This window comes from Pieris brassicae, chromosome 8 (genome assembly GCF_905147105.1).
Source record: "Pieris brassicae chromosome 8, ilPieBrab1.1, whole genome shotgun sequence".
Lineage (NCBI taxonomy): Eukaryota > Metazoa > Arthropoda > Insecta > Lepidoptera > Pieridae > Pieris > Pieris brassicae.
In genome coordinates, this window is record NC_059672.1 from 4,943,809 (window position 1) to 4,961,286 (window position 17,478).

Here is a 17,478-nt window from a genome sequence, read left to right on the forward strand (position 1 = left end):
TGCGCTTCAATCGCCCATTGGCTGTTATTCGTCGTTGCAGCCTGCGCCGACGCACAGAATTGAGATGCAACGCGGCTGCGAATGCGCATACGCATAATACTTGAGTTCAAGTGTTTGAAATTGATAACGGTTTAGATAGTATTTATTTTTATTGTGTAAATATCGTTCACAAAATGTAAGCTTTTAAGAACGTATGTGTTAAATAAAACCTATTACTGAGTATAAACGCGATATCATAATATTCAGCAATTGTAACGAAAGCACTCACTATACGATTGAGGAACTCGAAAAGTCCAGCTTGGAAATTCTATTGCTCGCCTCAACCAAAGGGAATGTTATTTCTTTCGAACCGTTTTAATAAATAGTATCTATGTGGTGGTTTGTAGACATATACAACACATACATTTTACATGAAGTATGTTACAAAAAAGTTGATGCTTCAGCAAGTTATTGGCATTGACAATTGAAGACATTACATAAGAGTACATTACACCTATGACTATTTTAATTCCATGTTGCATAATTAGTATTTGATACTTTTATCATACTGAAGCCCACATATATTACACCATTATGCACTGATAATTTATTCCAAGTTCAACGGGGCATTTGTCGTGTTACTCAGCTGTATCTTACCTATGCTACACGCCTCCTCACTCTGTTTTGCGACGCATATTAATGTTCCCCTATACCTGAGTAAATTTTAATAAATTATTTAATGCATAGAAACAAAGGGCTTTTGGCAAGATGAAATGGGATTTACTTACACGTTGAGTAAGGAAGACTGTGAATTCTTAGGGTGAAATTCGGAGCCGAAACTCAGTCTTACTTCGGTATGTGGAAATTTAGTACATTTCTGTCACACAACAGTCAAAGTTCGCGTTATTTCTTCTTGTTGCGTCGTAGCGTTAGGTTAAGATTCGTTACTAAGCGCAAACTATGACTTCTAAGGGTCCAATGCTTAAAGCCTTAGAAGAGAATCTTCTCTTTACAGCGCAGGGTAATGACAAATTTATATACAGAGAAGAGAGCTTCCACTATACGCTTATAAACGAGACGCTTAAGTTTTCCTTTCGATTTTACAACTTGATATTGTTAAGGGTAAAGTTAAAGTTAATTTTCCAGTGTAAAGATTAGTAGTGCGAGCTTCAGCGTGCGACTGTCATCACAGAGGTCGTAGGTTTCAACACCGACTATGCACCAATGAGCAGTTAACACTGGCTGGTATGATAAAGGAAAAAGTGATAAAACCGGCATGCCTTAAATCCAAGAGACGGCGTGCCTCAGGAAGCAAGCTACAAGCCTATTTAAATGATAAGGAAACAGATATGTCTCAAAATCCCAGACCAAGGGTTGTAGCTCAACTGTTTTCTTAAGGTATTGCAGTCAATAGTTGCAATGTAAACAGTCCGTAGAGATATTGAACCTTAAAAACACTTCAAGTGGTTAAAAAAATATCGAGTTAACAGTGTTAGCAATTTAGTAACGGTATAACGATTACACAACACAAAGGGGTTACCGACTTTCTCGCATCACTTAACTAAAAAGCGTAATATTCCTGTGGGCATTACTTATCGTGATCGCAGATTCCTAATTAACTGAGATTATCGAGGGGACGACCCGCGGCGAGGAAATCGGGGTCACTGTGCTAGTATGCGACCACCTGTGCCATGTATTTAGTTTTAAGAACAATTCTTTTTATCGGAGTTTATGGTATTGTTTTGTTTAAATATATTGTTTTGTTTGAATTAAGAACAATCGTTTTCTAGCAGTGCTTGAAGTTCTTCTAAGTTGTTGAATACAATGTAACGAATGCGTTATTAATAAGAAAAAACACTGGTCTAGAGATTTATGAACATTTACTTAAGATAGTTTTTCAAATAAAAAATGTATAATGGATTGTTTGCCGCGCACCACCTCTATGTGGAACCATGTGCACACCGATGTATTTCCGAATCAATTCGACTTAGAGTCGGAAAAAAGCCGGCAACGCACTTGCTAGCCCTCTGGCAATGTGTATGTCAATGGGTGGCGGTATCAATTAACATCGTATGGGCCGCCTTACATAAAAATAAAACAATAAAACGGCTTTATTACATCACTATACTATGAGCAATGTTGGCCTAGTGGCTTCAGCGTGCGACTCTCATCCCTGAGATCGTAGGTTCGATCCCCGGCTGCACTTTCTTTTTAAGTATACATGTAACATTCGCAGGAAACCGGCTTGCCTTAGACCCAAAAAGTCAACGGCTTGGTCACGCACAGAAGGCTGATCACCTACTTGCCTGTTACGTTAACAAATGATGATGAAACATATACAAAATTCTGAGGCCCAGACCTAAAAAGGTTGTAGCGCCATTTTTTTGTAATACGTAATACGCCTAATACGTTCAAACCACAGTGTATTTATATATTTTTATTACGATTTTGCAGCCAATATCAGTTCGGGTTATCTTAACAAAATCGCCCAACCACGTCACGGCCACGGTTTGGATTGAAATTCACACAAATTGGCCACTTACCCTTTCCGATCCAAATGGTAGCTGGATCGTGTTTGCGAATAATTTTCCTTATAAACGTATAAAGTGCTTATTTAAATAATATTTTACATGGCTATGTTAAGTATCTAAATTGTCTACCTATATAAAATTACAAAGATCATCATGGTATATAGCGATTCTCAGAGACAACTTTGCGTCAGTTGCACACTTCCACTTGCCTAAGCCTTGAAAAAACGCGCTAAAATCTTATACATACCACCATCTTAATTACATCGGTATTACGGTGTCTTTCATAGACCTAATAGTTAGATACTTTACACATATATTACACCATAGATCAGAGCAAAAAAATCTCCTTCGGGTGTATTGAAATCTGTTCAAAAAATTCTCGATGCTTTCTTAAATCTTGAACTAATCATTCAGATTCGTAGTTGACTTGAATCGTTCTTTAGATGTATAATTGTATATTTAGCCAAATTGATAGCATCATTCTCTGAAAACTTGGCCCTAATAGCTGCTTAACTCATAATTTTAAGGTCACATAATACTAGCAAATTTGAATGACCGTATAAACCTATCGCAAAATCTAACGTACGAAATTATATTTACCCAAAGGCGTTGACCTGATTTTGGGATCTTACGCAAGGGTCACAGCCCACTTTGACCCATAATTAACTCAACATGTGACTTCAATCGTTCTAAAATTAAAATTACACGTAACATATTATTATCCAAGTATGGTATTTATAGAAATATCATTCTTGTTTTAAGGTCATGAAGTCCATGACCCATAATCGTGATTTTTATTTTTGTATCCGTACTTCCACGTAAACTATATATATTTATTTATTAAAGTTCACCATACGTTCCATAGTTCTCTCTACAACCTCTACAAGTTCTCATATATGAGTATACTGCTATATCTACAGTACACATTACAAGCTATTTTTCTAAAATAATGTGGTACAAAAAATAAAAATATTACACTTCCAATTTTAGATTGTACTAGTAATTTTTGGTTATTGTTAAGCCAACATTTTTAAAATATCTGTAGAATGTGTAAAAGGGAGGACTCGCGCTTTGCACATTGAAAACTTCTTTGAAAATATTGCGATATTTGACTTAGTCTGTGTAAGATTTGTTAATTTTGAGATCATATAGATTGTTTTATTTATTTATTATGTTAAGATGAAAACAATGTTGTATATGATACAAATATAACAAGTTGTCGTAGATTATTAAAGCCAAGCAGATACTGTAATTATACGGTAGAAATGTATTTTCTTTCTTTGAATATTTCATATAGGGAAAAGTAGTATTGGTTGTTTCTTGTTATTAATATTAAACAAATTATCTTCAATATTTTTCCTTATTTAATCCCTATCGAATTACCTTCGTGGGCGGTCTTAAGTTCATAATTTTGTTTCATGGTTTTTCTCAATTCATACGCTGATTGCTTACCTGTAAAGAAAAAAAAAGAAATTATTAAAAAAACTACTACATGTTTTTGAGACTATTTTTTGTAATAGTACAGCGTTTTTGCTAATGTAAATCGCATTTAAATATTGCCCAAAAATTATAGCTTTTTATAGCAAGTCATTGATAATGAGATTCTTAAGAATTTACTGTATGGTACTAAGAATATTTCATTCAGACTTAGGACAATAAAGATAAATTTAAGCTTATCGCATACAAGAACAGTGGGATTCCCAAACATTATGTTCGTTACATTAACAGAATCCATACGTTTGCATTATCTACCGGTTTTTGCACACCTTGCAATCGTAAACCTGCTTAATCCCGATGAGAAAAGTTATACACATCCATCATATTTTAGAATTAGATTTGAGCAAGTTTTGAATTCCAGTTTTTGGATTTCAGGTTTTTTGTTATCATTACGAGTTTCATTAAATATAATTTTAAATTGAATTCATTTTTGTCACTTAATATTTTTAATGTTTATAATAGTTTCTTTAGAGAATTACTGGCACTGGTGTTGAAGTTCTCAGAAGTTTACAAAAATCCTGGGGCACGAGGTCTGCGTTTACCGATGATTGTACTAACAACTTAGGACGATAACCACTAATCCATTGTGCGGAGTAGTGTGTTTCTTTTACACATTAAGTAATTATACTTTAAGTATGATTAGTAGCTCGCTAGCTAACTAGATCCCAGCTCTTCCATAATAAACTTAATAGAAAATTCCATAAAAACATTTAATTTAATTACATATTTTTTATATTATTTTTATTTATCTGTCTTCAACACGTCTGCGTGAATGCGTAAGTGTTTGGGTACATGTGAGTGAGTGAGTGAGTGAAATGTGTAACTACATATTAGGTCTCAGAAGCATCTCCACCACTGCGTAAGGTGTGTTCATAAGACAGTTCTTTTATTTTATTTTTAGATTGTTGACGGTGAGCGGGTAAATTCGCTTCTTAATATATTAAAAATCTATTATAGATACACTCTAAACAGGTTAAGATAAAGTTTTTTTACTATAATAACATTCTAACTTGGCTTCCATTTAAGCAATTTATAAGTAGCCTGAGGCCAGATAATTTGTCTGCATCCAATACGCAATAATTATTGCACTTATGAGCAGCCCAAAGGGCAAAACATGAGAGGCATTTAGAGCTCGAAGCGAATGCCAAAAAATACAGTAATTTTCGCCATAAATATTCATGATAATATTTAACGTAACACAAGCTTCTTCTTTCTCTCTTTTCTTTCACTGTATATAAAAAGAGGGGTTATTCCGTAATTGTCAGCCTCTGTTATTCACATAAATGGTGTATAACTTGGAGTACTTCAGTTTCATTCCCGGTGACAACGGTTAATAGGTGAAGACCGACTTATCCACTTGAATCAAGAAATTTTCAATGAATTGATCGTATGTCAGGCTCATCTCAGATTAGGGCGGCATGACTAAAGGCATAGTGGTCTGACTTTAGTAGTAAAAATTTATAGGGATTTATTTATTTATTAACACTTCGTTACATTACAATATAAAAAAATTGAACATAATTAAATCAAAAGGAGGGCACTGCGGAGCGGACTGGTGGCGCTTTCGAGCGATCTCTTCCAGGCAACCACTGTGAGTAAAGAAAAAAAAAAATGTATTAAATTACGTAAGATAGGCAAAAAGTGCAAAAATAGGAACAAAAAACAAACTAAACTAAAAAGATGATACATTAAAAAAAGTAACTTTAGTAATAAATAATTTACTAAAGTTTTTACGAAGGTTTTTTACTCTAAGTAATCAAAAGAGACAAGAATATCCTTATTTTATTATAAATCGTTTTTTTTCTACATTCATACATTTCCTTATTGGACATTTTTAATAAGCTCGTATATTAATAAACCGTTACGAAACCTCATTACAGCTTACAGACAGAAGATTGATCGCATCACATCGCAATTCGTTCTATCTCACTTCCTTGCTCGCGAACATCTTCATTTAACGAAACCAAAAAAGGCTTTTCTATATATTCAATGTTTTATAAAGCTCCAACTTTTTTGTAACATAAATATAGTTTGTAATGTATTTTACACCATATATAAAATTGTCTAAAATTAAAAACCAAATACCATATATATTCAAAATATTTCATAAATTAATTTTAATTCACAAATTACACGTGTTAAAACTTACAATTGTTGTTTAAATTTTTTATGTAGTAAAAATATATCAGTAGTTATAATTAGTATATTATGTTTTATAATTATTGATTGGCATCTTCTGTGAATTAATTAAATAAATATTCGATGTTTTCCGTTTCCGTCGTCCATCGTCGATCATCACTAATCAAGAGAGTGAAAATCGACCAATAAAATATTTTAATTATAAATTACACCATAGACTTATGCTTATGTTTTCCTAGGTGTGTTAGCCTTCAGCGTGCTACTCCTGAGGTCGTATGTTCGACCCCCGGCTATGCACCAATGGGCTTTCTGTATATGTGCCATGAAGGAAAACTTCGAGAGAAAACCGGCATGCCTTAGACCCAAAAGTCAGATGTGTGTCACACACTATAAAGAAAAATTAAGGATCACGAAATAGAGAACTCTGAGGCCCAAACCTAGAAGATTTTAATTATTCCCTAAAAGCTATGAATTTAAATATCTCCCTTTTGGTCAATAAAACTGACCTCTTAGATAAGAAAGGGGTCTAATAAAGATTCTTACAATGGGTGTGCATGACCCAAATATAAAGATGTTCCCACAAAACAACAATAGACAACAAAGGGATGCTGTTATTCACACAGTTAACTCCTTACATTGTAGTTTTATGGAAACAACTACTGTACAGGGTGTAGTAAGATGCAGACATCGTATGATACAGGGGGATGAAACCTATTAAGTTTATATTAAATTTACTGTAATATAAACTTACAACAATGTGGAGAATTTACTGTAAATATCAATGACATCATCAATATATTTAGGTTAGCAAACGTACTAAATTGTTCCATGACAAGAAAAATAATTTGACAAAAAATAGGATCTTCAAATGTTGTTCAGTGAACTTATTTCCATCTATTATTTGAAACTACTACTATTTAAATCCCCCTGTATAAAGACCCGAGCAAAGTATTAAGCAAGGTGGCATATTACAAGTAAATTCCCTTTACAAGTGTTGAACAATATGCATAAAGGGACAAAGGTAGCAAAACAAGAGCTATATAGCAACCCTGGTCAGGTCATTAACCCCGGCGGATTTAATCTTTAGAAATCAGACAACATTTTTATATGAATACTAATGTGTTGCTGTATTTGACCGAATTACAATGCGATAATTGTCTTACAAAAATTGCTGTATTATTATAAAAAAAATTGATACTAATAATAAAGATGTGGCTTTTTCCTTTTGATTTAAAAAAAATCAAAAAGTTCAACATTATTTATTCATTTAGGTAACATAATCTACACTTATGAATTTCAATAAAGAAATACATATAAAATGCTTCTATTTTTACATTTACTACCAGTTCTCAAATCAAGGGAGTAGAACGGAAGAGAAGAACTGGCAATAAAATCTACGCCACTATTTTTAATCGCCAAGTTTTTTGTTTTACACAATGTTTGTAAGGAGCTGCAACCATTACACCATGTTCCACATGACATTAATAATTTTAAAAAAAGAAACAAAGATTTGTCCGCTATGTCTAACATTACGACACGTACGTACGTTAAACAGTTTTAGAACTTTAAATAAAACTTGAAAATCCTAGTAAATTTTTGTTTGATTTTAACTGCATATATAGAAGGAATTTCATTAATAATATTGACTAAGTAGATATGTCCTTTTCAATTGTAAGTACCACTTATACAATCTTTTGAACCCCAACATTCCTTTTAAAGTGTGGGCGAGATAAAAGGGACAAATTCTTGCTCTGTTATTCAATACTAAATTGAGTTACATTAATCAGTCAAACAAGTGCTTAAAAGCTTTAATATAAATAATTGATATAAAAGGAAAAATAACAAGGCTTGAGACGTTTCTGCGTTATTATAATGGTCTAGCCATATTTTAAAATCATTTATGTTGAACAGTGTTAATTTAGGTTTAGGGTGAGATTCAAAATGGAATTGAGCGTTGACTATGCCTCCCATATCTCATACATTTTTGACATTCGCTGTTTACCCTTAGACTGTAATAGAAATTGCGATACAATTGTCATTGTTATTTATACATGGAAAATCTGCTATTTCTCGGAAACCATGAATACATTCTATTGCTTATATTGAAATTAAGCTACGGCGTTAATCCAAAATAAGTATTTTCAACAGTGTTCTCAAAGAACACGAATTAGGAGTTTACTTGGCTTAAAGAACTTTATTTCTCATTACAAAAAAGCAATGTTTTCATATACGAACGAGATACACCAGACAGCCGTCCTATATCCACTAGGCTCATTCTGATAAGTATATTTAATGCCAGTTTTTTGTTAATTGGTTATTTATGCTATTGTTAATTTTAGACCACAATTTATTGAATAATTAGTAGACTTCTTCAAATAATTTGTACGTGGCTTCTCCAAGTAACTCGCTCGACGAGTAATGTAGTGATGTGTTTGATTTGTTTAAAACTTACTTCAAATACATGCCTGAGTCAACCGCTCCTGCTTTCTCCTGTTTAATTTTGCCTATGACAATTGTCATATATTATATTCTATAGTCTGTGCAGATATTGAACCGTCATGACATTTAAGGTTTGCAGTGATATTTGAAAATACTGTTACATCAATATAGTTCGACAGTATATTGATACTTAATGTGAAAAATTGCTAATATTTTTGTACATAAATATCGCGTAATAAGTAAATAATAACTATATATACTGCCACGCCGATTCTTTCTTCACAGACTACTACTATACAACGTCGAAACTCCTCTGTAAGCAATTTGGTCGTAAAACAAAATCAAGATTAGCAAAACTTGTTTCTAACATCTGTTTAGTGTTAATTTGACTGCAACTCGACTCCGCGATAAAGTATTACATTACTGACCACCACATTGAAATTTAGGGTTGTCAATTCAAGTTTTATTAGAATTAGGGTGGGGATTACGCGGGTTTAATAGCGGATTTTAAGGGATTTTATAGACGTGAACAGAATATGTGACTATCTAAATAAATGAAGTAATTTCAACTCATGCGCAAAACGTTTGTAGAACTGTAAATATAACTGTGTTATAGATTAAAAATTTCTAAAATGACTATTTATTTTTAAGTAAGAAGAGGCAAACGGGCAGGAGGAACCTTTTGTTGACTAAATTTTGTTGTAAGTAAAAACTAAATAAACATTGATAAGAGATTATTTAGATATTCATTTTCTTTTAATAAAATTAGTCAAACCAATTTGATTTAGAATCCTTCAAGTAAAGAGCGTACCAATTCTTTAAAGGCTGGCAATGCACTTGCGAGCCTCCTGGCAATGTGAGTATCCATGGATGGCGATGTCATTTAACATCAGATGAGCCTCTTGCCCGTTTGCATCATATTACATTAAAAAAATGAGAACTTACGATTGTTCCACCTTACACATGTTTGTACCATATTCTTGCAATAAATTATTATTATTGTTATTAGTATCGCAAAGTCTAGTTGCAAATAGTTAGAACGTCAACAATGTACCTACTGGATTTTTACATAAATACGTCAATCCTAAAACAAGATATACCAACAAGCGCGTTAACTACATTTGTGACTAATAAAAGAATCGCCTTACAGCATTAAGAACAATGCCAAAGAGAAACTTTATTAAAATAATTTGAATCGTTCTTTCTTCGTTACCAACATATCTTTACCATGATAATTCTGATAAAGGTTAAACAGTAACATTTGATTTTTTATCGTTATAATAGAGCAGTGTTGGCCAAGTGGCTTCAGCGTGCGACACTCATCCCCGTCGTTTCGATCCCCCGCTGTGCACCAATGGACTTTCTATGTGCGCATTTAAAACTTGCTCGTTCGTTGAAGGAAACATCGTCAGAAAATCGTCATGCTTAGACTCTTAAAGTTGACTCTTAATCACCTACTTCCCTAAAAGAAATTATCACGGACCAGATACAGAAATCTGAAGCACATACCTTAAAGGCTGTAGCGACATTGGTATAATGGTGATGTGAAGCATGGTAATGGTGGCGAGTTCTTACTGACAATTTGTAAAACTCTGCGATATTAAAGAGTCACCAACAGTTTATTGCCAACGATTTGTGATACCGACAGCGATTGCGATCCCAATAATGAGTTTTGTACCACGATCCTAAAGTTGCAACATCAGCACAGCAGGTATTGAGATAACTACATAGAACCGGCATACAAAAACGTTGGGACAAGTATCGCTGTTGCAGTGGGAAGTTAATAAGTACGCTGACAGTAACTGTAAAGTTAAAAAGAGTTAATTGTTTTATTTATTTTTACTGACGTTCATAAATATAAAAGCTTTGAGAGCAGTGTTGGCCAAGTGAGGCATGACTCTCATCCATGAGGTCGTACCTTCAAGCCCCGGCTTTCACCAATGGACTTTCATTCTATGTGCGCATTTAACATTTGCTCGAACGGTGAATGAAATCAACATATCTTAGACCCAAAAAACTCGATAGCGTGTCAGTTACAGGAGGATGACCACTACTTGCCTATTAGATTGAAAAATGATCGAGGGCTAAACCTAAAAAGGTTGTAGCGCTGATTTTTTTCATAAAAGTAACGTGTAATAAATGATATTTTGATTACTTACTTTGTACTTGTCATTGTCGTGTCACTTCGAAAATAAATGAACATGATAAAACATCGCTTGAAGAATATGTCACTTACTTAAGCGAGTACTTTGCATTTATAAAAGCTAAGCGAACGAAAATTTAATGTAGAAGTATGTAAATGTATCCAGATATTGTGTAATAATCAAACATCGGGTAAAACTTTACCACTCTGAGAGAGTTTTATCGATAATAACTATAGAATAAATTTATGACCCAAATAAGCTCGTTTGGGTAATAAAACGGCGCATAACCACACAGAGGACGGAAATTAAAAATAATATCCTATCACTATACAGAAATAAAAATACTTTCCTTTACTATATTGATCAAAACAGGAATAAATATATTCTTAAGATTTTGGATAAATTGTTTAAATATGTTTTTATTCATTTCTAAAGACATTGAATAGTTAAGCATTTAAATTAATATTTCATAAATTTATTTATTTTTACATTTCAACATACTGCAGAAAAAAATCAAAAATATTCAAACAGCCCAGTCAAATTGAGTTTCAAGAGTTCGAGTCAAATGGGACAAGAGACATGAATTATACAATACTGGTTTTAATTAGCACGTGATCGGGGGAATACAGGACCTAGATTAAACACCATTTCTCTGGAGAAATTCTCTAATCAAATGAAATTTAATTAAGTTTAATATTTGTGGTATGTCTGAAATTAACTTGTCAATTTAAACAAGGCAAGTTTTTAATTTTAGATCGACGTTGTTCCATGACTTTTTTAAACGGACTTTTTGCCGCGCTCCACCTCTATGTGAAACCAACTGTGTACTGAATTATTTCTGAACCAATCCGACTTCCTTCCTTCTGATCTATACAAAAAATAGCGAGCCAATTCTTATAAGGGAAACGCAATTGCGACCTTCTAGCAGTGAGTGTCCATAGTCAACCCTCGTGTTCTATGAATTATTAGGTTAGGAATTTCAAATTCAAATTTGTACAGCTATTTACTCATGTATTTGTGCTTCGATGACCGTCATTCATTTGTTTTTTTCTGTTTGCGTCACTCATGTTACAAAATGGAAAACTTAAAGTATCGCATTATTTACGAGTACGAGTTCCGCCGTGGCACTAGTGCTGCGGAAACGACTCGAAGGGTGAATGATGTGTATGGCGGTCATGTTGCAAAAGAAAACACAGTTCGTTTTTGGTTCCAACGTTTTCGTTCTGGAAATTTCGACCTGCAGAACTAGCCCCGTGGACGGCCTGAGACGGCTGCGGTGTTAGTGATAAAACTGTTTTAATTCATTTGAAGCAAATTGCCAAGATCAAAAAGCTTGAAAGGTATTGTTCATTGCAGTTTTCTCAAATCTGGCCAGACTATTACGGCTGATGTCTATTGTCAGCAATTGCAAACCATGATGGAAAAGCTAGCGGCTAAACAACCTAGGCTGGTCAATCGCTCCACGCCACTGCTACTTCACGACAACCCTAGACCACACACTGCACAACAGACGGCTACCAAATTAGAAGATCTTCAATTGGAATGTCTAAGACATCCTTCATACTCCCCGGACCTTGCTCCAACAGATTATAATTTTTTTCGAAATTTGGACAACTTCTTGCAAGGGAAAAAATTTAACTCTGTTTGCGTCGGGGCAGTCGAAATCGCCTTCACAGATTTTATTGATTCCCGTCCGACTGGTTTTTTTAGTAAAGGGATCAATGAACCTATGAGATGGCAAAAGTGCATAGAAAACAATGGCTCATACTTTGATTAATTAAATATATTATATTTAAAAATATTCGACTTTTTGTTCCTCCCATACAAAACGCCAATTTTATATGACGTAAGGACCTAATATATGTTTTTTATAGTGACGTTTATAAATGTCAATGAATAGTGAGGATTCTATAACCAATATGAAGTAATACAATGATTATGTCTAAATATGTAATTTACGTCTCATTTCATAACACTTTGAAGACGATTCTATATTTTAATGTATTTTATTTAAGAAAACAACAAAAATTTGAACCTTTTGCACATCTGCCCCATCTCTTTTTCACAAATATCTATAGAATATGATTACGCTGATATCAATAATCAGTTTATTGATCCTATTTGTTACTTCGTCGTATATATCGATGTGATTGACAGCTTTATTTAATACCGGTAGGGTTACACGTAACTTGACGTGGAAGTTGTAACTTCAATAGCGATTTGGTTTTTAAATAACGGAGGTTTCATAATTTGTATATAAATGAACTATTTAAGACTTTATACATTTATTTCTCTTAGTAATAATACATAGTTGTTTTTTTTTACATTAATGTTTTTGTACTTTTTGGTGCATTTTGGAGTGGCTTATAAACTCTTTTGGATTAAAGAAATTTACGTACTAAGGTCGATCTCAGTTTATTAAATAAAATTGTCTTACGTAATCTACTTAATCGTGTTAACTTATACGCGTGAAGTGAATTCTGGTAATTTTATTAATGTTTGATGAATTCTTTAAAGCCGATATACACGGCTTAACAATAAGAAGTGGTAATAAAGACAAGAACGTTTTTTTTAAATTACGTAAATTTATTAAGACATTGATATTTTCCACCTAACCACAAAGCATGTGTGTAAATATACGAAGAGGCGTGAAGAGGTCGCTCGTTAAATATGAAATGTCTTTAATTTATTTTTATTTATGTACTCATGTTTTCTGTTTCATATATATTGTTTATCTAAGTAATCTGTTTGGGCTTTGTAATATAATACGTATGTTAACTGTAAGATAACTAATAAATAAAGTTTCTGTGCGGGCATTGTCGTCCATAATAATGGAATCTTTATTAAGGGCAGTAGAAGTTAGCATGTGTATGGTTAGGAGGAGGATTTCGGCTTATCTGCTCTTGAGGATTTACTCTGCTTCCATTTTATTAATAATATAATTGAATTTGGCATTTATGTAGTTGAGATGCAGATAATCATTGTCATTGGATAATACATCTAGATTTACAGAGAAGCGCCGTTAATTAGGAAAAGGTATAAATATATGAGCAGTGTTGGCCTGGTGGCTTCTCTGATCTCTGAGGTCGTACGTTTGATCCCCAGCTGTGCACCAATGGATTTTCTTTCTATGTGCGCATTCAACATTAGCTCGAACGGTGAAGGAAAACATCGTGAGGAAACCGGTTTGCCTTAGACCCAAAAAATCGACGGCGTGTGTCAGGCACAGGAAGCTATTCGAAATACAAATGATCATGAAACAGATACAGAAATCTGAGGCCCAGACCTAATAAGGTTGTAGCGCCATTGATTTTTTTTTATAAATACATGCATATTTATCATATATACTAACTGGGTTGGATGTAGAATTTCAATACATTTCTCATTCAATAATGAGCATTATTTCAAATTAATCTAGTAGTATATACGCTTACATAAACTTAATCCTAAAATAGTACTATCAGTTAATTTCCAAGTAAATTGGGAGCTCGTACATGGCAACTCTGGGACTGATTCCAAGAATTTTGGTTTTAAAGTATATGTTGCCTTAAAAATATCAATACACAGCAATTATGTATTTGTCCCATGTCCAATTAAGAAATTACAGGCGTTCAAAAACAAAAGTTAGTGATATGCTTATAATATAATAGCACAACGCTAGTGAATCGTAGTTGTAGAATTGGGAGGTAGGTAGCACAAATAAATACAATGACCTAAAAAAGAGTGATTTATGGACTTTATCTCAGGTAAAGATAACGATCCATATCAAATGGTGCCATTATTTAACCCTTCAATACGTACGTCAGTGATGCCATTGCGAATTTAGAGAAAAAAGAGGAATAGGGTCCTCGTCCTTACTTATAAACGAATGTATATATTTTTGTTTTATATGCAAATCTAAAATTCATTTAATGTACTAATATATCATTTAATATTATCTAATTATTTGCATTACTATTTTATTCTCGTCTCACAGTGGTTGCCTGTAAGAGATCGCTCGAAAGCGATAAGGCCGCCAGTTGCCCTCCTTTTCATTTAATTATGTTCACTTTTATATTATTTGCAACGAAGTGTTAATAAATATATAAATAAATAATTGCATTTGTACGTTTATTTTCTTCAGTCGCACTCACCATTTCTGAGACTCGTGTTAGTGGCGCCGGATAACTTCCTCCACTCATATAAAAAATCCTAAAAACTTCTCCCAATTACTTCAAACATCCGAAGATGATTTACTATATTTATTTAGAAATTCGTACTTTGTCAATGACTGCATACCTTTGTCTGTGAACCGATCTTGACAATTGATAATCAGCCTAATTACATCTATCTTTTTTCAACACAACGTAAACGCACTTTGACGAAAATATATATTTTTTATTTTTTTGTATAGAATTTTAAATTTCCTATTAACAAAATTTATTAAGAGGCCCTATCATCAAATTGTTTAGATACGTGTCAATCAATACGTGATTTATGGCACCAGAAACAGATGGCGAAGCGTTCAATTTCACAGATAACAGATTATTTCGCTAAAATTGTTATACCCTACTTACTGACACCGCTAGATTTGACATGGAATAGTTTCATTCATGTGTGCTTTTAATATAATGTCAGACTTTGTTTATACAGTTTATTTAATAATATATGTACTGTTAACGACAATTTATACTTTACAAAATAGTCCTGATTTTACATGCTTTATCAAAACAATGATAGGACAAATCCGTTATGACGTTAATGATGTATTGTAATAAGTGATGCTTTGTCCTGAAACATGCTCTACAATCTAAAAAATCAATACCAAAATGGCATAATGCCCATAATTCTGAACTGAATTAACTTAATTCCGCCGCGCAGATTACATTTCTTTTACAGAAGGAAACGTTTTTTAACATTTCCTTTTCTTACATAACAATAATAAATTCTCGTTATAAGTTATCTAGTGGACAAGCACTTCTAATTAAAGTACCTTCCGCTTTAAAAAGCCGGATAATTAAATAAATACAATCTGGCACCAAGCCATGCATAACACGACACGCACAGTGAATTACTAACCCAATATCTTGGAATTTACCTGTGTCATGTTAATTACCAGTTCTCTATATAACTTGAGGTGTCTACATATACTACATATCTTGGTTTTGATATTACCAATGAAAACAATAGAGAGTACAGCGAAACGACTATTTACGGGCATATAACATAGAAGAACGTAGCAGCAGAACATATAAGAATGAACTTCCAGCAATTAAAGATAATTAATCATTTAAAAATTTTAAAATGTAGTTTAATAATCGTAAAATGGGTCTGCAGATATGTATATCAAATTGTTCTTTGCGTAACCCGTTGTAAGATGAGATAAAAGTGACGTTTAGTAGTGGAATGGTTATTAATGACAAGAACTAACAATACCCTTAAAAGTAGTTCTTTACTTATATAACTTAAGTAGATGATATTTCAAAACATATTTATCCGGAATAGCGAAAATAGTCTATTTCTACTCATGAAGGATAGGATGCCAGCGACTGTCAAAATCGCTTTAATTTTTATTTAGATAAAATGTTTTGTATTTTTTTTCATTTCCGTACGTACGTATTTTCACATTAACACAGTCCAATTGAGATTTAGAAATTTGCGAAAGACTATTATTTAACAGATAAATTAGTTTTAAAAAAGATCCCAATAAACAAGACTAATTATCAAATCCGAGACCTATTCGCCGTAACTCCGAATCAGTTGAGACCTCGATCAACCTAGTTCCAGCTCAGTTCACGGACGTGGAAGCTATGATACAACATACACAAAACATCACATCTATTGGTAATCTCCTCGTTTTGTGAGACGGCTAAAAAGTAACTCGGCGTTTAATCTAAATTCCAGTGAATAGTGAAGTGAAAAGTTTATCATTTCTAGTTTTCAGACACTTGGAGCGGTTAATAGTCGAATCGGGTCATGAGGCCGTACAGCCTGAATTCCACAAAGCATTGCGGAGTGTCGCATTTCAAGCCTAAGCTATAAAAGTATTTAACCTAGTGTAAGGCTTTTGTTTTCTACTTTGTATAAGACGACTCCTAGATCGTGCACTAGAGCTTCCCGACAATGATATAGAAATTGTATCAGTTAATCATGATATAACTATAAAACGGAACCTCTTTTGTGTAAAATTGCTGTCATAACTGAACCTCTGGAACCTACAGAATACAGCGTTACTTAATAGTGATTTGAATGATTGATGATAATTGCTTAATAATTACACACATTAATAGTGCCTATTGTCCGTCGTAAGGATAAGTCGAAAATTAGTATGGGAATAATAAGAGAGGTTAAACTGATTGTATAGTAACTAATACTTTGCCTTAAAATAGTTTACAATATTCACAAATCCTCACTAAGAAATTATAAAATTGAGGGCGTAACTAATTAATAAAATTGGCAAAAATATGACCAAATTCAAAATGCCAATAACCCAAGCGAAACAAAATAGTATCCGAATCAAATGTGACGATCGGCCGAGTCATAATGGATCATTCTCATCATGTCAATCAATTTATAAAACAGAATATCTATTTTGAACACTATCCATAGCGCTGAAGTTGCTTTTAGGATTAGTCCTAATATTGAAATTGCATGGCTAGTAGGCACAGAAAGTAAAAATTCTGTTACATGAGATAATTAATATATACGAACGAGATACACGAATTATAAATTTATTTGATATGATTACTAAACTATAATGAAGGACTTTG

The 17,478-nt window shown here is 33.2% G+C and overlaps 1 protein-coding gene across 1 annotated transcript in view; it reads right to left on the minus strand.

Moving 5' to 3' along the window:
- The window catches only part of LOC123713012 (rap1 GTPase-activating protein 1), a 199,223-nt gene that overhangs the window by 119,017 nt on the left and 62,728 nt on the right, over window positions 1-17,478 (minus strand). The gene's annotated exons all lie outside the window — the stretch shown is intronic.